This window comes from Oryctolagus cuniculus, chromosome 1 (genome assembly GCF_051225735.1).
Source record: "Oryctolagus cuniculus isolate XC-2025 breed Fujian yellow rabbit chromosome 1, ASM5122573v1, whole genome shotgun sequence".
NCBI lineage: Eukaryota > Metazoa > Chordata > Mammalia > Lagomorpha > Leporidae > Oryctolagus > Oryctolagus cuniculus.
In genome coordinates this window covers 161,259,891-161,277,580 of record NC_142867.1, presented here as the reverse complement: position 1 = coordinate 161,277,580, position 17,690 = coordinate 161,259,891, and the positions used below count along the sequence as shown (strand labels likewise).

Below are 17,690 nucleotides of genomic sequence, written 5' to 3'. Positions count from 1 at the left end.
CAGCTGTAGTTTCGCGCAACAGGGAGTGGGCGCGCTGCCTCCCGCCCCCAAGGCCACTCTTGCTGCCGCGGCCTTTGCCCCACCGCTGGGCGGCGCGAGCGAGGCGCCCTCGGAGCTTCCCCAAGCCGCACGAAGCTGCGTGAGCCGGCGCGCCGGGCACCGCCCAGGTCTCCAGGAAGCAGGTGGCAGCCACCGCCCACCCCCTTCCCCTGCAGGCAGCCGCCGTCCCTCCCCCTGCCCCCACCCAGCCCAGGAGGTTTTTTTTTTTTTTTTTTTTTCCTTTCTCCCGAAACCTCCAAACAGGAAATAGCTTGAGTCACAATAATACCCAGGAGCTGCGGCGGGAGGCCACTAACGCCCGCCCGTTACCAGGGCAGCCTCCTGCACTCCGGCTCCGACGAGGTGCTGCCAGGGACGTGCGCCCGGAGCGCAGGGGACACCGGCCCGGCCGCGGGCGCCGCGTTGCGGAGCGCCCGCGAGAGTCGCCCGTGCCCTGCGCCAGACTCAGCCAGCCGCAGCCGCCACCCGTGTCCAGGCGAGTACTCCTCTCCTCTCTCTCCTTTCCCGGCCCGGGCGACGCCGGGACGCTCCCCGGCTGCGTTCCCCACTTTTGCCCGGGAGGGATTTGAGGGTGCGAGAGCGCGCTGGCGCTTTAATCAGCTGTGCGGGCGGGCATTGGTGGTGGTGGGGCAGGGGGACAGCGCCATTAAATGCGAGGTGACATCGGCCAGATCTACCTGTGGAATTCGGGGGATATTTCCAAGGGGCATTGTCCTTTATTTTCCTCCGTGGTTTTTGCCTCCCTGTCTTCCGTGGGGGCAGCGGCGCGTCGCCGAGGTTCTAGGAGAAACTACCTGGAAGTGGGAATGACCACGCACCTGGGGTGGCCGCAGGTGCCTGGGGGGCGTCCTTTGTCCCTGCATGCCTGGCACCTTCTCTCCCAGGGGGTAGACACTGGGTCGTTGTCTGCTGGGCCGTGGGTTTCTGTTGGCGCGGCCCACGGCGGGGAGAGAGGGGCAGGGGCAGGGGCAGGGGCCGGGGCGCTGGGTGGCTGCGAGCGGAGGGGGGCGCCGGTGAGCTGAGAGCCCCCGGGGCTGCGGGCCTGGGTCTCCGCCTCGGGACATGGAAACGTCATGCTCCCGAGCCTGCCGGCACTGCCTGCCCCGCACGGCCGGGGTCTGTGCCCTGGATGCGGCAGAACGTGAGAAAACACAAAGTATGTGCATTTTCAATATGTGTTTATTCTGTGTCCTTTGTACTTTTGGACGCGGTGCGTTCGCCTGGGCTGCCGCGCAAGTTTCTTCTGTAGGGCTGAAAACCGAGTTGAGGATCTTTAGGTTGGAGAAGGGCCACTGAATTCCAGGCATTCTCCGAGCCTGGTATGAAGACTGGAAGTTCCTACGAGGGCTTTGTGCGCAGCTGAGTCTCTCTGGACTCCTCTGGCGCAGTCGGGCTGCGCACCGGCCCCGGGGGCGGGCGCCGCGGGCCGGCCTCCTCCCTCAGGCTGTCTAAGCAGGTTGATCTAATTGGCGGTTGGAAGATAAGCCCTTGGCCAGCTCACTTGGAAGATAAGACCGGGGCTCTGCTTCCTTGTGAGGAGGGTAATTCTGGAAGGTGAGGCTGACACTTTAAGGAGCTCCAGGGCCTTGTTGCCCGATGCGGCAGGGGCCTTGGTCTGCGGCCTTTGAAATACAGAATGCCAACAACCCCAAGCCCTGCTTAGGCAAGATCCCCTGGGGGACACCTTTGAAAGGGGCTGGCGCAGGTGGGGGAGGGGGTATGCGTGTCTTAGGGCTAAGTGTTTCCTCCAGTGTAAGGAAGAGATTTACAATACATTTCCTTTTAGAAAAATGAATTAATTTTAATTTTGATTGAAAGGCAGGAGACTGACAGATCTTCCATCCAATTGATTTGACTCCCCAAATGCTGGCAACAACCAGTCTTATTTTTTTTTCTAAACTTTTTTTTTTTTCTTTGACAGGCAGAGTGGATAGTGAGAGAGACAGGGAGAAAGGTCTTCCTTTTGCCGTTGGTCACCCTCCAATGGCCACCGTGGCTGGTGTGCTGTGGCCGGCGCACCGCGCTGATCGGAAGCCAGGAGCCAGGTGCTTCTCCTGGTCTCCCATGGGGTGCAGGGCCCAAGCACTTGGGCCATCCTCCACTGCACTCCCGGGACATAGCAGAGAGCTCGCCTGGAAGAGGGGCAACAGGGACAGAATCCGGGCCCTGACCGGGACTAGAACTCGGTGTGCCGGTGCCACTAGGTGGAGGATTAGCCTATTGAGCCGTGGCGCTGGCTCTAAACATTTATTTTTAAACATTCATTTAATTTTTTGAAAGACAGGGTGACTGACAGGGAGAGACAAAGACAGAAAGAGCTTCTACCTGCTGGTTCACTCCTCAGATGACCTCAAGGGCACAAGCAGGAGCCCAAGTACATGGCCATCTTCTGCTGCCTTTCCAGGGAGTATTAGCAGGGAGCTGGACTGGAAGCAGAACAGCTGAGACTCCCAACTGGTGCTCATAGGAGCTGCCAGTGTTGCGGGAAGCTGGTTCATCCACTGAGCCACAGCACTGGCCCCCCTGTTGTTCAGTTTTCTACCAGGACACACACACCGAGATCCATGGGTCACAGCCCTCCACTCTAGGGTGGAAATTGGGTTAAATTACTGGCTTGAGGTTTTTTATTTCTGGATAGTAATCATTGTGTTAAAAAATATATGTAAGACAAAACTTAACCATTCTAACCATCTAAAAATATGCAATTGGGTAACGCTAAGTACATTCATGATGTTGTGCAACCATCACCACTGCCCATTTCCAGAACTTTTTCGTCATCCCAAATAGAGACTGTGTACCCACTAGTCAATATCCCATTCCACCCTCTACCAGCCCCTGTGCTCCTCAGTACTTTCATTTTTAAAATATTTATTCATTTATTTGAAAGTCAGAGTTCCACAGAGAGAGACAGAGAGAGGTCTTCCATTTGCTGCTTCACTCTCCAACTGGCAACAATGGCCAGAGCTGTACCAGTCTGAAGCCAGAAGCCAGGAGCTTTTTTCTGGGTCTCTCATGTGGGTGCAGGGGCCCAAGGACTTGGGCCATCTTCTACTGTTTTCCCAGGCCATAGCAGAGAGCTGGATTGGAAGTGGAGCAGCCAGGACTCAAACCGGCACTCATATGGGATGCTGACACTGACGGCGCCAGTTTTACATGCTACACCACAGCACTGGCCCCCTGAATACTTTTTTTTTTTTAAGATTTATTTATTTATTTGAAAGTCAGAGTTACACACAGAGAGGAGAGGCAGAGAGAGAGGTCTTCCATCTGCTGGTTCACTCCCCAGGTAGTCATCGGATCAGCGCAGCAGTAGCTGGAGCTGTGCTGATCCGAAGCCAGGAGCCAGGAGCTTCTTCTGGGTCTCCCAGGCGAGTTCAGGGGTCCAAGGACTTGGGCCATCTTCTACTGCTTTCCCAGGCCACAGCAGAAGCTGGATCAGAAGTGGAGCAGCCAGGACTTGAATTGGCCCCCATATGGGATGCCTGCAAGCAGGCAGGGGTTTTACCTGCCACCATTCCCCACCCCGAAATACTTTCAAATGCAAATGGAAAAAGGTTGAATAGGAAGGTAAAGTCAGATTGAAATCATGTTGGCAAAATATGAACAAACCTTTGAGATTTCCTGGGTGGACAAGGTGCTATAGCTCTAGTACCCAGAATTCCTGTGCTTTCTGTTCGTAGAGACAGCCATAGCCCATGAAGGTGTTCTTTTTGTTTTGGCTGCAGTAGAATGGAGGGCATTGTGTGCTCCAGTGAACTAAGCACTGTTCACTGATGGTCTCCAGCTGCTCTTCTCTTTATTAGCTTCATTTTCGGTGTGCTGTCGATCGTGGCTTTGTTTTGTTTAACACCAACACAAGTCATTTTTGAAAGTAGTTGGAACAACCCTTAAGAAAAACAGTTGCTGTTTGGCAAATGTTGGAAGTAGTCACAGCAAAACTTCAAAAAAAGATGGGATGATTTTTCTAAAATACTCTATAAACGATTTTATTTCTGCTTTAGCGTGAAGTGATTCTGATGCCCTAGTGACATCATTTCTAGTTGAGAACATGTTTGCGTAACTTAGAAAAACCTTGTAGTGATGGAAGCCGTCTGTTTGCATCAGCTTGCAGCTGTTCAGTGAGAACATAAATGTAAATTGACAAAGTAATAAAAACTTTTATCATCATCGAGAATGTGACTCAGAGAGAGCAAGAGTGGTGAAGAATACTGGAAGGTTTAAATAAATGGACTCCCTGTTCCTCCCAGGTTCTTTTATTAAAAGCCTAAAATGCTTTAAATATTAGTCATTTCCACATATATGCTGTTATCAGGACATATTCTACTAGTATCCAAGGTTTTTTCAAACCTCACAAACAAACCATTTATTGTTATTCTGAGAGTTACTTCATACAATGAATAATTATCCACAGTTACCCGCATGTGCTCTTTCTTCTTTCTTCATTCTTGCTTGCTTCTCAGTAGTTCCTTCTGGGATCACTTATATTCCTCTTGAAATATATTCTTCCTTACCTACTCCACAGATGTTGGTAAGCACCTTGTTTGGTGGTAAAAATGTATTTTATTCAGTGTAATATTTTATGTATTATTTTTGAGATAACATTTTTAATTTATATTATAGCCAAAGGCTTAATGCTTCACTGAAGAGTTCAACACAAATAAAACATAACAAGACCGTAGTTCGGGGCCAGCATTGTGGTGCTGTGGATTACGCCAACACTGGCATCCCATATGGGTGCCTGTTGGAGTCCTGGCTGCTCCACTTCTGATCCAGCTCCCTGCTGATGTGCCTGCAAGGGCAGTGGGAAGTTCTTGAGCCCCTGCCACCTGGACGGTGTTCTTGCTCCGTTTTAGCCATTTGGGGAGTGAACCAGAGGATGGAAGATCTCTCTTTCTCTGCCTCTCCCTAACTCTACCTTTCAAACCAATAAATAAATATTAAAAAAAAGAAAAAACTGTAGTTCACCCAAAACATAGGCAAGGGCTATAAACAAAAATCAAAAAAGATATTCAACTTTACTTATACAGTAAATTTCCAAGTGGTCACAGATCATTAAAACTTTAGTAGTATATAATTCTTTTTTTAAGATTTTATTTATTTATTTATTTGAAAGAATGACAGAGGGAGAGGCAGAGAGAGAGAGAGAGAGAGAGAGGCCTTCCATCTGCTGGTTCACTCTGGAATTGGCCACAACAGCCAGGGCTGGGTCCATCCAAAGCCAGAACCCAGGAGCCTCCTATGGGTCTCCCACATGGGTGCAGGGGCCCAAGCACTTGGGCCAGCTTCTGCTGCTTTCCCAGGTGCATTAGCAGGGAGCTGGATTGGAAGTGGAACTGGCACCCATATGGGATGCTGGCACCAATGGTAATATAATTCTTAACCATTTATTTGAGAAAGATTTAAAAGCAAAGACAAAGCATTATTTTTGCAGCAAAACTGATACAGGCATTGCTTTCTTTTGTTTTTTTTTTTTTTTTTCTTTTTGATTTTCTTTTTTAATTTTAGCTCCCACATGTAAGGAGAATGTGCAATGTTTGTCTTTCTATGTCCTCCTAGATTCATTTTTACAATGCTTGACTTTACTTATACTCAGATTTTGATCAGAATGAGAAGATCAAGTTTTGTAGGAAGGAATTTACAGCTTCCTTTGATTGTAAAGTCCCTTTGAACTGGTCAGGGTGTTGTGGGGGTGCATGAAGGTCCCCAACTGGATTTATTCCAAGTTGTTGTCTTGCCTAAGAGGTGAATTCAAGGCACAGACACAGATAAAGTGCAAGATTGGGAGCATGATATACTCAAAGAAATTGAAGAGATAATGTACAGGAGTGCAGGCAACCTCATGGGTGAAATTGTGCCCCAATTCAGTTCAGTTGCCCCTTTTATTGGATAGAGATTGGTGCCATAATTGAATGTACGCACAGGGTGGAATCTGGGTGTGTGATGATCCCTGTGCAGGTTTCATGGCGTTTGCACGTGGCGCTCTGTCTACACATGTTCACCATGGTGTCTTCTGCATGATGGAGGAGGCTCAGGTGCATCATGGGAAAGTGGGTGTGTGAATTGGCCTGGAAGAGGGCAGGGCTTTTGGCAACCTGGGGCTGTGGCAGAGACCACTGGGTGCCTCTCAGCTCCTGTCCCCTTGAACTCCCTGCCTTGTTCACATCAAAGGCCTATGATGCAAATGGGCAAGATTTGGCCGGCAGTCTTCCCTAACTGAAGATTCCGTATTCACAGAGTTTTATAATGTTACTTTTAAAAATTCTACTGAAGGTAAAAGAGAAAATATTTCCCTTGTACCATATGTTACAATGTAGTTCAATGTCTCACTTGGCAACCAATTCTATTTTGAAGTTTCTAAAGGAGGAAAATCCTTAGAAAATATCTGTGAAATGGTTTTACTGCTGATTCAGCGATGTCTAAGGAATCTCCTGGAGATTTTATTTTATTTTTTATTTTGAGAGAAAAGCAAGGTTTATTTAAGTCGGAGACTTCCTGGTGGGGTGGCCAGGAAGGGGGCTCCAAGAGATGCAAATCCCGAAAGGGCTGCTGGTAGTGTGGCTTTTTAAAAACTTGACAATCAAGGCAGGGACAAAACACGCTTGGGAGTTTTTTTTTTTTTTTTTTTTTTTGACAGGCAGAGTGGATAGTGAGAGAGAGAGAGACAGAGAGAAAGAAAGGTCTTCCTTTTGCCATTGGTTCACCCTCCAATGGCCACCACGGCTGGCGCGCTGCGGCCGGCGCACTGCACTGATCCGAAGGCAGGAACCAGGTGCTTCTCCTGGTCTCCCATGGGGTGCAGGGCCCAAGCACTTGGGCCATCCTCCACTGCCTTCCCGGGCCACAGCAGAGAGCTGGCCTGGAAGAGGGGCAACTGGGACAGAATCCGGCGCCCCGACCGGGACTAGAACCCGGTGTGCCTGAGCCACAAGGCGGAGGATTAGCCTATTGAGCCGCAGCGCCGGCCTTGGGAGCTTTTAAATATGGACACACCAACTATTTCAGACTTCCTGAGTCAGAATCTTTTCACTGGACTATGTAGGTGTCACTGTACTTTGGGCAGTTCTGACATATAATCAGGTTTGAGAGTTATTTGCATAAGCACGTGTATATACAAGCACCTGCTTGAATGTGGGCACAAACTAAAATTTTGTAAAATGATTCTGAAATTACAAGAGAACACAGCTCTGTATTTAATATGAAATAAAATTAACAAGAGGATGTTTCTTAATATAGGTCAAGTTTGGCAAATCCAATCAACATATTCCTACCTCCCCCTCCGTTTTTTAAAAGGTTTATTTATTTGAAAGGCACAGTTCCAAAGAGAAAGATCTTCCATCTGCTAGTTCACTCTCCAAATGGCCCCCACAACTGGGGCTGCACCAGGTTGAAGTCAGGAGCCAGGAGCTTCAGCCGTGACACCTAAGCAGGTGGCCGGGGCCCCAGCACTTGGGGCATCGCAAGCTGCTTTCCCTGGCACATCAGCAGGGATCTGAATTGGAAGCAGAGCAGCTGTTGCTCATAAAGGATGCCTTTGTCTCAGGCAGTGTTGCGGTGGGTTGGGCCTCTCCTGTTGTTTTTCTGATCAACTCTTTCTAAGGTTGATCATCACTGAAGATTTAGAATCCTGAATGTCCAAAAGAACTCCTATTCTCCGTGGGAGAGATCAAGGTGTTGGACTGTTTGATTTATCATCAAGGAACATTTGTGGCATGCTTATTGTGAATCTGGGATATTCAAATATACGATCACTGCCGGCACCGCGGCTCAACAGGCTAATCCTCCGCCTAGCGGCGCCGGCACACCGGGTTCTAGTCCCAGAAGGGGCGCTGGATTCTGTCCCGGTTGCCCCTCTTCCAGGCCAGCCCTCTACTGTGGCCAGGGAGTGCAGTGGAGGATGGCCCAAGTGCTTGGGCCCTGCACCCCATAGGAGACCAGGAGAAGCACCTGGCTCCCGCCTTTGGATCAGTGCAGTGCGCCAGCCACGGCGGCCATTGGAGGGTGAACCAACGGCAAAGGGAAGACCTTTCTCTCTGTCTCTCTCTCTCACTATCCACTCTGCCTGTCAAAAAAACACAAAAAACAAAAAAACAAAAACAAAACAAATATATGATCACTAAATATTCACAGCAGTAAGAGTGGTGTTTCTTTTTTTTTCTCATTTTATGGAAGAAAAAAATTGAGTCTACTCTGGGTCTTGCTCAAAACCATTCCTCTTTCCATGTGGAAAAAAATCCTTGTCTACTTACTCTCCATCAACTCCAAGAAGCTGTGCATTCAACAATTCTTCACTCAGATTTTTTGGAATATTAGATACTGTGTTAGACCCTGAGGCAAATAGACAGATAAGCAAAAACTCAAATAAATTTCAAAAGAGCAAAAGATTCAAGAGCAGTGCTTTTTTCCCATGCATATACTTGGCTTGAATGTGGTATTACAGTAGTTCAGCTCCTAGGAAAATCAAGTCATGGGTATTTTCCTTATTGAGATAGGTGAGCTGCAGCATCTCTGCGTATCAGCCTGCAGGGCTGCCGGGCTCTGTAGCGTCAAAGAAAAGGCACAGAGCTCAGCATGAGGAAGATCTAACCTATGTTTCAGCCAGCGGGATGAACCAGAGGAAATCTCCTAAATTCAGAGCTGCCATGTGCTCCCAAGTAAAATTAAGGGAGTGGTTATCTCCCTCCAGGATTATCATGGGAACTCAAGAAGACCTTAATTGTAAAAGTCCTTGTAAACTGTACAATGATAATAAAAGCTATCTCTTATCTGTATTGGGTAGGAATTTACCATGCAAAGGATGCAAAAAAAGCCACACACTTAACCTCACACTGTTTCATTGACCCTAACACTTTTTAATTTACTCAGTCTGTTTATAATTCTCTTTTAGCTTTAGGATAGGTCTTTAAAAAAAGGATTTTATTGAAGCATAATTCACGTACCATAGAAATCACCTTTATAAAGTGCGCAATTCAGTGTCAGTCAGCACAGGTAATTTTAGGACATTTGGATTGCCCTTGAAAGAACATTGCCCCCAAAACCCCATCCCCTCCTTAGCTGGCATCTTTCTCTCCCTCTCCTCACTAAACCAGCCAACTACTAATTTCCTTTTTTTCCTCTCTGGGTTTGCCTGTTCTGGATATACGGAATATATATGGCCCTTCCTGGCTGCCTTGTTTGACTTGGTGTAGTGTTTTCAGGGTGTTTATCTCAGTACTTTGTTCTTATTGCTGAAGGATCTTTGCATGTGTGGATGGAACATGTTTTGTCAATCTATTCTTCTGCTGATGGGCATTTAGGCTGTTTGACTAACGCTGCTATGAACATGTACAGGTTTGTATCTGGACAGATGTTTCTATTTCTCTTGGGTGCCTACCTATACGTGGAAAACATGTAGGAACTCTATTTAACGTGTTCTGGAACTGCCAGGGTGTTTAAGCAGAGTGCCTTCCCCTTTCTCCTGTCCCACTGGGGATGTAAGCCAGTTCCATGTCTTCACATCCACACCCACACATGTCACTGTCAACAGTCTGGTTTTGTTTTCTCTGTTCTAACTGGTGTGAAGTGGTTTGGTTTGTAGTTCTCTGATGGCTAATGGTGTTGACCATCTATTCATGTGCGTTTTAGACCAATCTTTCCTCCTTTTTTTTCTTTTTAAAGAGTTACTCACTTATTTGAAAGGTAGAGTGATAGAGAGAGGAAGAGAGAGAGAAGGAGATCTATCTTTCATCCACTGGGCCCCTCGCTAAATGCCTTCAACAGCCTGGGTTGGGCCAGACCAAAGCTAAGAGCCCAGAACTCTGTGTGGGTCTCTTACATGGATGGCAGGTACCCAAGTACTTGGGTCATCATCTCTGCCTCCCAGGAACATTAGCAGGGAGCTGGATCAGAAAGGGAGGAACTGGGATTCAACCTGGACCTCTGATGTGGGTTGGGGAGTGCACAAGCAGCAGCCATACCCCACTTTACCACAACACCCAGCCCTTGATTATTTCCTTAAATATTTTTTAATTGAGAATTTATTATATTTGGAGTACTATTCTAATATTATATTCTTTTTTTAAAAATTCATTTGAGAGGTAGATTTACAGACTATGAGAGAGAGAGACAGAGAGAAAGATCTTCCATCTGCTGGTTCACTCCCCAAATGGTCACAACGGCCAGAGCTGGACCCATCCAAAGCAAGGAGACAGGAGCTTCCTCCGGGTCTCCCATGCAGGTGCAGGGGCCCAAGCATCTGGGCCATGTTCTACTTCTTTCCCAGGCCACAGCAGAGAGCTGGATTGGTAGAGGAACAGCCGGGGCCAGAACCGGCACCCATATGAGACGCTGGCGCTTCAGGTGGAGGCTTAACCTACTGAGCCACAGCGCCAGCCCCTCTACCATTTACTTTTGTATTTATTGTTTTGATGTCAATTTATTAATTCTCATCTACCTGAGAGGCAGAGTGACAGAAGTTTTCTGACTGCTGCTTCACTCCCGAGCTGCCTGCAGCAGTCAGCACTGGGTCAGGCTCAAGCCAGGAGCCCTGAACTCAATCTGGGACTCTCACATGGGTGGCAGTGATCCAAGCACTTGAGCTGCTACCTGCTGTCTTCCAGGGTGCGCATCAGCTGCACCTGGAATGGGAAGTGGAGGTGGGACTTGAACCTAGGCACTTGGATATGGGGTGCAGGCAGCTATGGGATGTGGGAATCCCAAGCAGAATACTAACTCCTCAGCCCCGAGTCCCCCTGATCCTTTCTAGGGGAAAGCTAGGTGGAGAAAGAGGAAAGTCGGTTTTGAATATATTCCCCAGCTTCCAGGGATTAGAAGAATGCTGAGAATGTCAGCTGAGCCGCTTGCGCCTTTGGAATTTATTTCTGCTTTGCTTTATCTTTGTGTTTGCCTTTGGCTAGCTAATACCTGATGTCTCAGAAGATTTGAATGTAGAGTAGTGACTGTATAGCTTTTTGAGGTGAGGAGGAGTAAATAAGTAGCAACTTACTATCTACTAGTTGGTTTAATGCCCAGGAAAAAAAAAATTATGAACCATTCAAGCATTAACACCACAAAAAATGGTGTTTGGTAGACATTTCAAACACTTTAACCAAAATAATTATTAACATCTGTCAACTCTACTTATTAAAATATACAATAACCTATTTTAAAATCATATTAATACATGGTTTATATGCTTACTTGAGTACTCTGTATTTTATTCTCAAGTACCCACAGAAGTGTGAACTGATAGAAATTTTTCTTGAGTTAGTACATTTTTGTTATTTTTTTTCCCCACCGCATTGGCACTGTTGCTGGATTTAGAACATGAAAATCACTTCCATTTGAGGATCGTTAGAGACAGGGATGGGACTAGGGAAGGTGAAAGGGTGCAGGGCAGGCAGATTTCCTGCATCTGAGCTGCCCAGAGGGCTTAGTAAAACACAGATCCCCCACCTGGCTCCTGGAATTTCTGGGGTGGAACCCAGAGCATCTGTATCTTTAATGAGCACCCATCTGGATGCTGCTGCTGCTGGTGGTGGTCTGGGGCTCCCATGTCGAGAGCCAGTGGTCGGGAGGCCTTGGAAGTGGAGAACTGGAGGCCGAGTGAGAGCAGGGGCAGGGCTGGTGGTTAACTAGGGCAGCCTGAACCCACAGGTGTTGGGTACCAGCCAAAGCAGTGGGCTTGAGTAGGAGCCGTGGTGGGGAGGGGCAGCCAGGAGGAAGAACAGAGGGAGGCCTCCCAGAGGTGGGGAAGGAATGGACAGTGGAAGGGTACAGGACAGCGAGGCCGGTGTGAGTCTGGGGGAAGGGAGTGAGTAGTCACCTGTGCGGTTCTCATCTTCCCCTGCCCCTTCAAGAAGCCCAGCATCACCAGGCAGTAGGATGGGCTCCCGCTTGGGGCCACAGGGAAGCGTGGACTCGCCTTCCTAGACAAGACCCCTTCCTGGGGGTCATGACCCCGGCCTCTTCCTCTTCCTGCCTGCCACTGAACTTTGCAAGCCGTTAGTAAGATACCTTTGTGTAAGCAGTGGCTGTCATCGCGGACACTGGGGTTTCCTTCTCTTGCTTTTCCTGCCCAGCTTAATAGCTTTAAAGATGTGTGCGGCCATACGTAGCCTTCTTAGCATGACTTGATATAAGCTGATTCTGAGCCGGTGCTGACGTAGGAGGCCGGTGCTTTTGACAGTGCACGTCACAAAGGGCGAACGGAAATCCGGGGAGGGCGGTGGCCTGTCCTGTGCCCTTCCTGAGGGTGTCCCGACAAACACCCTCTCACTTTATGATACGTTTCCCTTTCAAGGAAGCCTTGCTTACTGTCTCTGAGGATGCCAAGCATTTCTCCTGGCTTTCGGAAGGTGGCCAAAGTGTGTGTCCCCAGGTGCTCCCTCCCCTTCCTGTTTGGGGCACCTGTTGCCTTGATGTCAGTATCAGGAACCAGCAGCCAGAGTCTGTCTGCCTGTGACTTGCTGTGTGCTCATGAGCCCAGTAGCAGCTGCCACTTTCTACTTCATTTGTTTGTATTTTTGAAAATATTTTGTGTTTTTGGTTTTAAATTCATGTAAACATGCTGCACAAATGTAAAACAAAATTAGTTCTTATAAAACCTACAATTAGGGGGTGAGCATTTGGCGCAATCGGATGGGATACCCACAGCCCGTAGTGGAGTGTCTGGTTCCAGGACCAGCTTCCTGCTCAGGCTCAGTCTCAGAGGCAATGGCTCATGGAGCTGAGTCCCTGCACGTATCTGGGAGACCAGATTGAGTTGCCAGCTGCTGGCTTCCACCTGGCCTTGTCCTGACTGTTGAGGGCATCTGGGGGTATAGACTAGTAGATGGAAGATCTCTCTGTGTCTGTGTCTCTGTCATTTCTTTATTTTTAATTTTTGGTGGATAATAGTTGTGCATTTTTGTGGAGTAAGTGTGATGTTTTCTTACATTTATACATTGTATATCGATCAACTTGGTTATCCAACAAGTTGTAGGTTATCCAACATGTCAGACACTTGTCAGTCGTAATACTCTCTTCTAGCTGTTTTGAATTATCTAATCACCCTCTGTGTAGTAGAAAGGTAGAACTTTCTCTTCCTGCCTGGCTGGGACTTTGTACCAATTAACTGAGCTCTCTCCTCCCCCACCCTCTCCCATCTCTGCCCCCTGGCCTCTCAGAGCTCAGCTGTTTCAGATTCCACGGAGGCGCACAATCAGGCAGTATCTGTCTTTCTGTGCCTGTCTTATTTCACTTAACCACCACGATCCCCAGGTCCGCTACCTGCTTTAGACTTCGTGGCTTGCCCTTGGCCGTTTACATGTTAACATCCCTGCTGGCCTTCCCAGCTCTGAGTGTGTGAGTCCTTCAGTTCCTGGACAGGCCCAGGCAAGGGAGAGGCAGGGCCTGGGAGTCCCCGGGACCATGCCCAGGTTTGACGATTCCCTAGGACAACTTGTGGAACTCAGCATAGCATGGCTATGATTTATCACAGCGCAAAGATAGAAAGTAAACTCAGCCAAGGAAAAAAGTGCATGGAGCGAAGTCCAAGGAAATCAGGCATGGGATTCCGATGCTCCTCGGCAGTGGAGTCACACAGGGACACGCCTGATTCCCCCAGCCACAAGTTGTGACTGCATGTATACAGCATCACCAACAGGGAGCATGTGTGAAATTCGGTGCTTAGGGCTTTTACTGGGGCTGCTCCCATAGTCGTCGCCTGCCCATCTACCAAAATGTCAGACTTGCAGAAGGGAAGCGCATATCAACCACACTGCACAAACGGCAAGTGGGGAGTGGTGGGCGGTCCTCCCAAAGCCCGAGCTCGCCGGCCTCTGCTGAGAACCCCCATGTGAGCAGGACTGCCCAAGGACAGCGGGTCTAGTTTGATGTCACCTTCTGGGCGTGCAGATGTGGATAAGAATGAAGGTGAGAACGGTGGTGGAAGCCCCTGAACTTGGGGAGAGAATCCATCCAGGCAGCCTCAGGGCCCAGTGCTACAAGAGAGATTAGGCCTGGACTGGAAGGGCAGTAGTACATGTTGTGAAAGAGCCTATTCTGGAGTCGGCACTGTGGCGTAGTGGGTAAAGCCACCACCTGCAGTGCTGGCATCCCATATGGATGCCGGTTCGAGACCCGGCTGCTCCACTTTCGATCCCGCTCTCTGCCATGGCCTGGGAGAGCAGTAGAAGATGGCCCAAGTGCTTGGGTCCCTGCACCCATGTGGGATACCCGAAAGAAGCTCCTGGCTCCTGGCTTTGGATTGGCAGAGTTCTGGCTGGTGCGGCCATCTGGGGAGTGAACCAGCGGATGGAAGACCTCTCTCTCTGTCTCTGCCTCTCCTTCTCTCTCTGTGTAACTCCGACTTTCAAGTAAATAAATATCTTAAAGAGCTCATTCTTCCCTTTTCTTCTTCTTCTTTTTAAAAGATTTATTTATTTTATTTGAAAGGCAGAGTTACAGAGAGGCAGAGGCAGAGAGAGAGAGAGCGGTCTTCCATCTGCTGGTTCACTCCCCAGATGGCCGCAACGGCCAGAGCTGGGCTGATCCAAAGCCAGGAGCCAGGGGCTTCTTCTGGGTCTCCCACATGGGTGCAGGAGCCCAAGGATTTGGGCCATCTTCTACTGTTTTCCCAGGCCACAGCAGAGAGCTGGGTCGGAAGTGGAACAGCCAGGACTCGAACCAGTGTCCATATGGGATGCTGGCACGGCAGGCAGTGGCTTTATCCACTAAGCCACAGCACCATCCCCCTTTTCTTCTTGACAGTCACTTATTGAGGGCTCTGCCTTTTCTGCCAGGCATTGTGCCAGGTGCTAGAGAAGCTGTCTTACATCGTGAGACGCAAGTTGTAGAGGGAGATGAATAAGTCAATTAAATTCACAGAGATGGGTTTATACCGAGGGCCTGAGCCCCCCCACCTTCCGCCTCACCTAGTGGGTGTCAGAAGGCATGAACTTTGTAATCAGACCCAGCTGGGTAGGAACCACACCTCCACTACGCATCACCTCGCATGGCCTTAGGCAAGTTGCTTGGTGTTTACGTTTCTACTTCTAAAAAAGGAATTTACAGCCAGGGCCTTTGTGAGAATTCTCGGAGCCAGTGGGTGTACAGCTCTTATCTCAGGGGCTGGCTCAGTGGAAATGCTCACTAAGTAATGGTTTAGCACACGTGCAGCCAAGGGCAAGGGTGTGTTAGTCAAGGGCCTGGCATCTGTCACACCCTCCAATAGCTGTGTCAGGAGCTGTGCCTGCCTCCCTCTGACTCTGACTCGGGGCTCTCAGGTACACGGCCAACCCATGGTCCTATCCTGTGGTTCTGCTTACTGGCCCCCGAACAGCCGGCTACTGTGTTTTCCTGCCTCTGGAGGGTGCTTTTCCCTCTGCCCAAGAGGCCCTAGATTTTTCAGTTGGCCTCAGGAATGGGGAGACCCACCTCTATTTTCTCTGTGCAGGACTTCCCAAGCCAGGCTTGCAGACACCATTGTCCCGTCTCTGTCCCCTGCCCTGTTGCAGCCACATTGTAGCATGCTGGTTTGCTGTTACCTGGGGATGCCTTAGACAGGGTGATTCTTGAGAGCAGGGATGGTTCCGTGTTATTCGAAGCTCAGCGTCAATCAGAGTTTCAATGGGGGTGGCTGGGTGGTTATGGAAGGAGAGAATGAATGAGGAGTGTAGAGTTGGAGAGAACACCCAATGTGAAAGGGACACAGGGTCAGAACATGGGTCTGTGCCCTCCAGCAGAGCTGACAGTCTGGTGGGCAGGTGAAGACAGATGTATATAATTAGAAATCGAGAAATGACAAAAGAAAACAGACTGTTGTCCAGTACAAGGGGAACGGGAGCAGCAGGCCCAACTGCGGATGCCCGGGGCAACATGGGGCTGTTGTCTGCAGCAGGGGTCATGGTGGAGACTGGAAAGACAGGTCAGGCAGGGAGCTGCGGGGCTGGGCGGGCCTGGAGCCTGCCAGGTGGAGGTGGCTGAGTAGAGCTGTCACCAGCGTCCCAGCTGCTGAACAAATACAGGACTGTGAAGAGATCTACATGGATGCTTGGAGGCCGGGGTGGGCCAGTGGTGAGCTAGACAAACTTGGATCAGGGACCCCAGGGCAGGTTGAGAAGGTAGTACCCACTAAGCTGAACCATCAGTCCTTTTTTTTTTTCCTTTCATGCCCTAAATTAGCAAGGCAGTAACAAGGCAGCTTGGGGTGGGGAGGGGGGACACACTGCTGTCTTAGGCACTCGGGAACTAGTAAATCACGGCTGCAAGGAAAGACAGTTTTATGGCACACAAACTAGTGACTCACAACTTCAAGGCGATTTGAGGAGGCACACAGCTATCGCGTCTTAGATACCACAGGTGGGAAAGGGATTTCTGAAGTCAGCAGCAGCCTCTCCAGGCCCAGCTGGCCCTTTGATAGCAAGCGGGAGAGGGGTCTGCAGCATGATCTTATCTAAACCTAATAACCATTACCCCTCCTCCTTCCCCTGCCCCCCACCCGAGCTCCACCTCCAAAGGACCATCACACTGAGGACTTCAAAGTATTATTTGGGGAGACAAAAGCATTCAGTCTTTAACAACCCTGGCCAGTATTGGCTGCATAAATAATAATCATGAAGATAGCCCTTGGGGTGGGCCAGGACCCACGCATTTTGCATGTATTCATTAAATTTAATCCTCATACAACTTTACCAAGTGGGAGCTGCCAGTATTATTATTCTCAGTTCACAGATGAGGAAACCCAAGCCCTGGAGACATTAAATGACCTGCCAAAGGTCAGAAGGTCACACAGTTAATTGATTGTGAAGCTGGGATTCCAACCCAGATAATCTGATTCTAGACTATAGGGTCTTAACCATTGTAATTGCTGCCTCTTAATTTAGAGGTAAACTCTAGTAGTAGTATTGGGCATCTGTCCTATGCTACTTCTGAAATGAGGGGATACCTTAGAGATGAATGGGTGAATATGGAATCACACCTCCCTCCTGCATCATCTCAGAGTGCTCACGGATACAGCCCTTTAAAAACATCACTTTAAAATATCAATTAAAATGTATTGAAGCAAGTATTGTGGCACAGCAGGCTAAGCTGCCACTTGGGACACCCATATCCCACACAGGAGTGCTTGGGATCAAGTCTGCCTCGGCTTCTGATCCAGTTTCCTTCTAATGCTCCCAGGAGACAGGCAATGAAGGCCCAAGAGCTTGGGTCCCTGCTACCCATGTGGGAGGACAGGCCCAGAGTTGCAGATTTGGTGACACTCGTTGAAGGGAACACTTTAAATCCAGTGGATGATGCTGGATTCTGAGGATGCCCCTGAAGGGAGAGGCTGATTTGGGCCAAAGAGGGTGAATTTGGTGGGGCCAAGACTCCTTTTTTACCTGAAAGGCAGAGTTACAGAGAGTCAGAGGCAGAGAGTAAACCGCTGGTTTACTACTCAAATGGCCAGAGCTGTGCCAATCCAAAGCCAGGAGCCCGGAGCTTCTTCTGGTCTCTCACATGAGTGCAGGGGCCCAAGGACTTGGGCCATCTTCTACTGCTTTTCCAGGCCAGAGCAGAGAGCTGAATCAAAAGTGGAGCAGCTGGGACTTGAACCGGGTGCCGGCACCGCAGGCGGCAGCTTTATCCGCTATGCCACAACGTCGGCCCCTGGACTCCTCTGTTCTAGCTCT

General features: G+C 49.2%; 1 protein-coding gene across 3 annotated transcripts in view; it reads left to right on the top strand.

Moving 5' to 3' along the window:
- Window positions 1–263: 263 nt before the first annotated feature.
- Window positions 264–17,690, top strand: part of TJP2 (tight junction protein 2) — a 137,956-nt gene continuing 120,529 nt past the window's right edge. For 2 of the 3 annotated variants that reach the window (XM_089336974.1, XM_051846396.3), the window contains exon 1: window positions 264–535. The gene's annotated coding sequence lies outside the window, so the exon portion shown is untranslated. The remainder of the gene's footprint in view (window positions 536–17,690) is intronic. The other variant, XM_051846400.3, reaches the window with a different exon arrangement.